The following is an 8,425-nucleotide window of genomic DNA, read 5'->3' as shown; positions in this document are numbered from 1 at the left end:
TGCTGATAAGGGGAACCCGGCCCTTGAGCATCCATTCTCCTCGGTGTATTAGCGCTCCCTTATCAGGGGCCCAGATAAAAACCGGCATGCCATTTGCCTTCGGTGGAATTAAGCCCATCTCCTCCCCCTCCAACTCCTCTACCCTCCTTCCCTCCCCTCTTCTTGTCTGCCTTGGCTAACTGGGCGGGCTGCGATTAACCTCGACACTGTCCAATATCCTCAGCAGACTCCCGCCCGCAGATTAGCCGCTATTAGTTATGACCAACTAAATTAACTACTGCCGCTTCCCAGAGAGAGAGACACAGAGCGAGAGAGAGAAGAGGAGGGACTTTGAAATGGAGGGAGCAAAGAGGATGGAGGGAAATGGAATGAGCATGAGGTGGTTCATTTAGAAAGTGAGGGACAAAAAGGAGGGGACTAATGGAAAGAGGGTGCGAAGTGAGTGAAAGAGAACAGGATAGAGGGAGAGAGAGGCCAAGTGCTCTGAGCAGTGAGTATGTACACTATCAAGTGGCAAACACTGTATCGCCCACTGTTGGATGTATGTAATGCAGGCCACACACACACACGCACACACACACACACACACACACTCTGAGATTATATCATGACACTCACATGATGCACACGGCACATTGGTGCCAACAGGAAGTATTTTAACCAACAAGTCTAAAAACAAACAGACATTGTTTTCAAAATGACTTAAGTGAATACAAAATGTTCTTATTGTTCCTTTAGACAAACACACTCTTGTACACTGTCTCTGCACTGAGCCACTCATCATGATTACTTCTCCTCATCGTGATAAGGACACCTGACAAAGTGCTCTCCTTTTCAGTCAGTGACTACAATATCATATAAAAATAAACACAATTTTCTGCTAAGTGTCACAAACCCTCTGCACCTGTCAGCATCTCTGTGGCTTATGAGCTGCCACGCTTCGAGCAGGAGAGACATTTAATGGCATTGAAATTTTTATTTTTATTTATTTTTTTATCACATTCAGCACCTTGTTGGAAAGAATTAGCGGAAACAAACAGATAAATGAATAGACCCGATGAACTGAAACTGCACCGACACTCACACAATGAATGATGAAGTAATGCTAAATTGTATGTGATTTAAAATATTTCAAGGTGTTTGTGTTAATTCAAACATATATTTGCATTACAAAGGTCTACAGTCAAACAATATCAGTGATGCATTTCAAATTAAAATAAAATGAACTGTACTTCCAACTTTGCCTTTAAGTTTAAATAATAATATATTAATGTTGTTTGTTAATCAAATTCATGCCCAATATTTTGTGTTTGTTTTGCTTTTTATTTAACAGCATGCCTTCTCTTGACAGAGGGTCCCAAGGAACAAGCGATGTGATTTGCACAATACTGACGACTGTATGTGTCTGTATGTGTCTGTTTATGTGTGTGTGTGTGTGTGTGTGTGTGTGCTTGGGAGATGGGCATACATACACACAGACACACACAAACACAAACACATACACACTGTCTCTCTGTTTACATTAGTTGACCACACACACACAGTGTCACACCACGCCTGGCTAAGCCTGTGCTAACAATATTAAGCCATCACAGTCACATCTGTATTGACAGGAGATGGAGACAGTACAAGGCACAGCAACCTGCAACTCTCCTGCCTCTGTCCATCTCTGTATTTGTGTCTTTTCTCTGGCATTCTTATAGCACCAAAAGGCCTGAAAATGTTCTCACAAAATCCAGAAATCAATGCTCACGAGCTTATTTACCAGCAGTAAATCTCTGGCACACACACTTTTTATTTTTGGTTTTCACATAAAAGTTCAACTGACTGTTTTTTATTTCAGTTATTTTGTCACTTTACCTTTTTAGTATTCCAAGTATTTACAAGTGAAAAATACCAGATAAAACAGATCATTCAGAAAAAAGAAATATCTTGGTCCTGTCTTTGCCAGCGAATATTTGAATTAATAAGTAAAACCTAAATACGGATAATTTATACATAATGTGTAAAATTCACAAAAGTGCTATAAACAAACAAATCACAGTTGTACTGTAAGAAAATACATTCAGTCATTTTTATTCCATTCATGTAATGCACAAATCCACTGGAAAAAAAAAAGATCAACAGCAATGTGATCAATCAAAACTAAGGGGACACATTACTTACTGTATCAAATTCATATGCTCTTATTGTTCTTTCTATTTTTATTTTTATTTTTATTTTATTGTTTTTTTAAATAGGAGACACCTTGAATCTGTTGTGTGGACAACATGCGAGAGTGAGGCTCATCCCATGTGTGGTTGGTGGTACAATAGTGGGTCCAGTTCACAGCATTAACAGATGACTATAGAATACCAGTCTTCTATTCCCCTTTATGTTGACTTAGCTGTCACTCAGTAGCTTTGAGTTCTAGAGAACATAGATAAGAGAACATGGCATGTTTGTTGCCTCTTCACCATGTAAAATGACAACAAGAGTGCAAATCCGGAGCCACAATGGAAAAAACCTGTTTATCTCTGCGTGCAATTAAGAGAGTGAAATTCAAACACGCTAAATTAACTTAGAAACCACGTGTTCGTAACAAAGGATACAAAACCTCAGGAGAGAGAAAGAGAGTGGATGGCTCACTGATATCCAGACATTTCACAGCATGTTACGCTCAAATAAATTTGACTGGTTGGCACACATACATTTTTAAGGCAACAATACACACTAACACATTGCACACCACTTTTTCAGTACTCTGGAGCTTAATGACAGTGTGCCAAACCCACCCCACATGTCCATTAACCGGCCTTTGGTGTGACAAATCCAAACCAGAAGACCACTCTGCTCTCACCACCTCTCCAGCTTCTCCTTACCACATGTCACCGTGTCACCAGTCCAGGTATCAGGCTGGCAATGACTTCACTTACTGCCTCAAGACACCTCACATTTCCCCACTTCCACTGTAAGAGAATGAATAATCAGCAAACCGGGAGCCATTTGCTAAATGTCAGTCAAACCCAGGACTCCACCGTGCTATCAGTGCTCTGCCTGTCACCAAGTCCTTCGTTCCTTCCTTCCCCTCCTCTAATACCAATTTAAATCGTTCAACGGGCCTTTCCTCCTGCTGCCATTATTCAAAAAGATCATAATAGTTTTCCCTGTGCCCAAAGCACAAAAAATCAATTATTTCCCCACAAAGACTTGAAAGTACTTAGCGCAGGCCTGCGAGGGGAAAAGCTGTGGGTTATATCAAATTGAAACTGCACTCATTACACAGGCACACAATTAGTTACCTCTGGTCTGCCTGCCGCTCTTTAATTTCCGAAACAGCATATCTGTATTATAACAGAAACAAGCATGCAAATGCTATTGTTGGGGATTTAGAGAAATCAATAGGACGGCTGGCGAGAGGCGTTTGGTCGCGCTGTCATTCAAAATCTGCTGCCGGCGACTGATAAAGGTCTGAATTCAAATTAGCGCCAAAGCCGGCCAGTGACATCAGAAGTGACATCCGAAATAAAAGGGACGACTTCATGATACATGTAATTATTCTCCCCGCATTTGTGCTACAAATTTTCTTTACTCTCCCTCCTCTTTCCTCCCCTTCCCTCGTTCTGTCTTTCTCCTCATTGTGTGTACTTGTGTAACTGTGTTTTGCATAAAGGGATTAGGAGTGCCTTAATGAGAAACTGTAATTGTTTTTTCAGCTTCGCTCTATGGATATGTTCCTATGCATGTGTGTGTCTGTGGAAATTTGTCCAAGAGACACAGACCGCAAACATGGCTTGAATGAACTTACCTTGTTTAATTCAAAATTAATATAGAATATAGTTTTCTCTCTCCTCCATATCAGAGGGCTGTTGGTGTAAAAAGTGTTATGAAATACATTTTGCTACGATAATGAGACAAGAGCTGACACTAAACAATGGAAACATAGCCAGTCTCAGCTTCACATTTTCTCACATTAAGTTTTCATTTCCAGCGTTACCAAACCAAATTCTGTTTATGCAGAAAATCCTGATGCACCAACAAAATGTCAGCTATTACATGTGCTTACAGTTGCAGGTGAACCAGAACGACAGTATTTATCACACTTAAAACATAGACTATTTTAGAATTTTTTTATTTATTTTAGAGTCCAATATGGTTTCAAATAACGGCTTGAATTATTTCAGGGCCAATTATAAAAAGTGTAATTTTAGAATTTTGTTGCCATTTTTTTTTTTTGGGTTAAATCTACTCCTAAGTGATTTCCTAAATTTCCCAGAATGCTCTTTAACAAGCCACTTACCAGAATACAACAGTGATGCAAGTTTTCACACTTGAGGGAAATTTAGAGTGGACAGACAATAATACTTAACGTGATGTTTTTTCAACGAGGGCTTAATTTTCATTTCAACTGTGGAGTAGACATCCTTTGGGAGCTCTTCAAGCTATTGCAGTTATAATCTCCAAAAACATGCAGCATTGCTCTTAATTGGATAATATTCATGGGCACCATCACATTACGTACTACATAAACCAACATAGAGAAAACATGGTTTTTCAAGTCCAGGCAGATACTTATTTTTGGACTGATGAGGGACTGTGTTTATGCTCTGATTCCTCAAAGAGTTTTAAATTTTAATGTTTGTAGGTGGTAGGAAGCCTCAAAATGGTGTTCAACATGCTAACAACTAGCCAAGTTGTCTTGGTATGTGATTGAATTGGTCAACCGGAGTACTAACCCGCTGACACGGGACATATTGCCATCTAGTGTAGAATATTGATTTACTTCATTCAGTAAATAATTCTCCCTTCCTACAAATAAGGACGGCACTTCAATGACAGTAGTTCAAGTAAACAGTGTAGTCAAGGTTTAACTGTATAGCTCAACTTCACCATGCATGGAAATGTACTGACTGTTACATGATAGTGACAACACTGCATTGCTTAGGCTGTCACTGAAATGCCTGTTTGATGTTATCATAAGCCACTGTTGTTGATATAATATTCTCATAAGCTCTGACAGCCTAAGGAGACACTCAGGTCCTCGATGAAACACATCAACTCACCTGACCTGAGAAGATATCTGTACACCTGAACCTGACCCATTTAACCCTTACACTGTGCCTCTCCTCTCCTCGCTTCTCCTCTCCTCTCTGCCCCTCCACCTTTCTTTCCACACCGTGATGCTCACTTTGGAGGAGAGAAACGATCGGCCATATTTCTGCCTTGCACCTGAAACAAAGCCCTCTGCTCTGGGTTGGGCAGATGAAGTGGGGCAAAGTATGCAAGGGAGGGGAGAATGTGCCCTTTGTTGCCCCCTACTGCACTCTCTATCTCTCCATATCCTGCCTCCCCCTTCCACCACCCCTGCTAGTTCTCTAACACTGAAGGGAATTGCAGGGGAGGGAGGGAGGCGAGGGTGGGGTGGGGTTGGGCGTCTGCTTCATTCAGCATCGGTTAAACGTTTTCACAACGGCACAATGCTGGGGCGGAGTAGGCAGGTGCAAGCCAGGGAGAGGGAGGAAAGGAGGGAAAGGCAGAGTGGGAGAGAAGGGGGGGAGGGGGGGGTAACAACAGGTTGAACCACAACAACTGCAATGATGTAGCACCACTGACCCTCAGAGAACCCTGACTTGCTTCCTCACTGTTTCTTTCTTTTTTCTCACTCCTTCACTGGTGTACACAAGCTCGCTGTCTGAGCAAGCATACACACACAAACATGCTGGTGCAGCTATTCTTCTTAGGGCACTGCATTGACTTCCATTCATTTGAACAGCCTAAACAAACCATAACCAGTTAATTTCTAACCCTAACCTAAATCTTATCTTATCCTCGCAGAGGTTTTGGTCTCCATGAGGACTACTGGTCCTGACTGAAGGCCAGTGTTTATGCCAGAAAAAGTAAACAAACAACTAAACTGGAAACAAATACAAGTACAGGCGCACACACACACACAGTGTACAGACAGACTGCAGACAGACACACTTACACCTCAGTGGCACATTTGCACACATTTCACATAGTTGGCTAGTCAAGTGCACGTAAAACACACATTCATGCCCACACACAACAGAGCTGCCGTATAATATGTCAAATCACACATGCACTTATAAGCAATTATGTCTCAATATGGACACACCCAAGCACGAGCACACACCGGCTTTCTCTTGACCAAACCAAGTGTGTGATGATCAGTGGGAAGGCTGTGAAAGAGGAGGAAGAGAAAGAAGTGAGAGAGAGAGAGAGAGAGAGAGAGAGAGAGAGAGAGTCATTCATCAATTCAGTCAAGAAGCAAATCTTTCTCACCAAAAGCCTTTTGGATTGTGTGGTGTGTGTGTGTGTGTGTGTGTGTGTGTGTGTGTGTGTGTGTGTGTGCGTGTACAAGGTTGGGAGAGTGTGTGTGTGTCGTGTGTCCAACCTGGTGTTCATGTTTCTCAGCTATAGACGACTTACAGAAATTTCACTCCCTGACCTTGCCACAACAGAAATGTTCCATTTTCATTGTGCACACAAACATTGCGATGATTGATTTTTTTTTCTAAACCGGCGGTAGATTGAAATAGTTTGTAGTATTTAATTTCATGAGCAAATGGGGTGCACTAAAAGCTGAGCTCTGTCATTTGTTAAAGAATAAAAAACAAACTTTGTGTACATACACACTGTGAAACGCCAATTTTACCTTGAGTTTATCTGAAATATTTCAATTAAGTTCTATCAATGGGAGGGTGTGATAAAAGAAAATCCAGCGTGTTGTGAAGCTGCGTTCCATATATTGTATCTTTTTTTCTGAGCTCACAAATACAATACAGAGTAATATAACATGGTATGATTGATTATAGGTTACATCCACCCTCTCATCTGTGTCATGTTAGACTTATTTAACACAAAGGCCCAGTGTGTATTACTCATGTTTGCCTTCAAATAACTCCATTATATAAGTGTTAATAAGTGTATAAAAATCGCAACAAGTAGCATAGTTTAGTATAAGGCCAAAGTCGAACCCACTACATGTAATTTGAAAGACGAGTCACAGAACCAGTGACACATCACCCATGTGAACAAAATGTCATAGTCATAGTATGTCGTCCAAAATTTGACAAAAAAGTCATAGTTTAGTATGTCGTCCAAAATGTGAAAAAAAAGTCATTGTATAGTATGTCGTCCAAAATCACCCAAAAAGTCATAGTATAGTATGTCGTCCAAAATCAGTCAAAAAGTCATAGTATAGTATGTCGTCCAAAGTCACCCAAAATAGTCATAGTATAGAATGTCATCCAAAATCAGTCAAAAAATCATAGTATAGTAAGTCGTCGAAAATTTAACAAAATTGTCATAGTATAGTAAGTCATCCAAAATCAATCAAAAAAGTCATAGTATAATATGTCATTCAAAATCACCCAAAAAAGTCAAAGTATAGTATGTCGTCCAAAAAGTCAACAAAATGTCATAGTTTAGTATGTCGTCCAAAATCATTCAAAAAAGTCATAGTATAGTATGTAATGTTAATTCAAAAGTCATAGTATGGTGAGATGTCCAAATCACCAAAAGTCATGCTATTACATGCGTCCTAAAATAGTCAAGTAGTATAATAATCCAAAGTCACCCAAAAGTCATAGTACATAGTATGTTGTCAAAATCAGTCAAAAAGTCATAGTATAGTAAAAATTTACAAAATTGTCATAGATAGTATGTCATCCAAATCAATCAAAAAAAAAGTAGTCAAAATTAGACAAAAAAGTCATAGTATAGTATGTTGTCCAAAATCACTCAAAAAAATCATAGTATAGCATGTCATCCAAAATCACTCAAAAAAGGTCATAGAACATTATGTGGTCCAAAATCTCCCCAAAAAGTCATAGTATAGTATGTGGTCCAAAATGACCCAAAAAAGTCATAGTATAACATGTGGTCCAAAATGACCCAAAAAGTCATGCATGTCTTCCAAAATGTCAAAGAACACACCAAATCATTACTAAGAGCTTCTGCTTCAAGTGGGACTTGATCCCTGTCGTTTTCATTGAAAGTCAGGAGTGTTAACCACTACACTAACCTTTCAACCCAACTCTGTTGTAAGCCAAAAGTATTATAGCGCAGTATGTTGTCTAAAATTATCATCCAAAAACGTCATAGTATAGTATGTGGTCCAAAATCACCCAAAAAAGTCATAGTATAGTATGTGGTCCAAAATCATAGAAAAAGGTCATAGTATAGTATGTCGTCCAAAATCACTCAAAAAAGTCATAGTATATGTATGACGCCCAAATCAGTCAAAAAAGTCATAGCATAGTATGTCGCCCAAATCACTCAAAAGTCATAGTATAGTATGTCGTCCAAAATCACCCAAAAAAGTCATAGTATAGTATGTGGTCCAAAATCACCCAAAAAAGTCATTGTATAGTATGTGGTCCAAAATCACCCAAAGAAGTCATTGTATAGTATATGGTCCAAA

This window comes from Solea senegalensis, linkage group LG15, assembly GCF_019176455.1.
Source record: "Solea senegalensis isolate Sse05_10M linkage group LG15, IFAPA_SoseM_1, whole genome shotgun sequence".
Taxonomy (NCBI): Eukaryota; Metazoa; Chordata; class Actinopteri; order Pleuronectiformes; family Soleidae; genus Solea; species Solea senegalensis.
The sequence above is the reverse complement of the archived record's forward strand: the minus strand, read 5'-3'. Positions refer to the sequence as shown.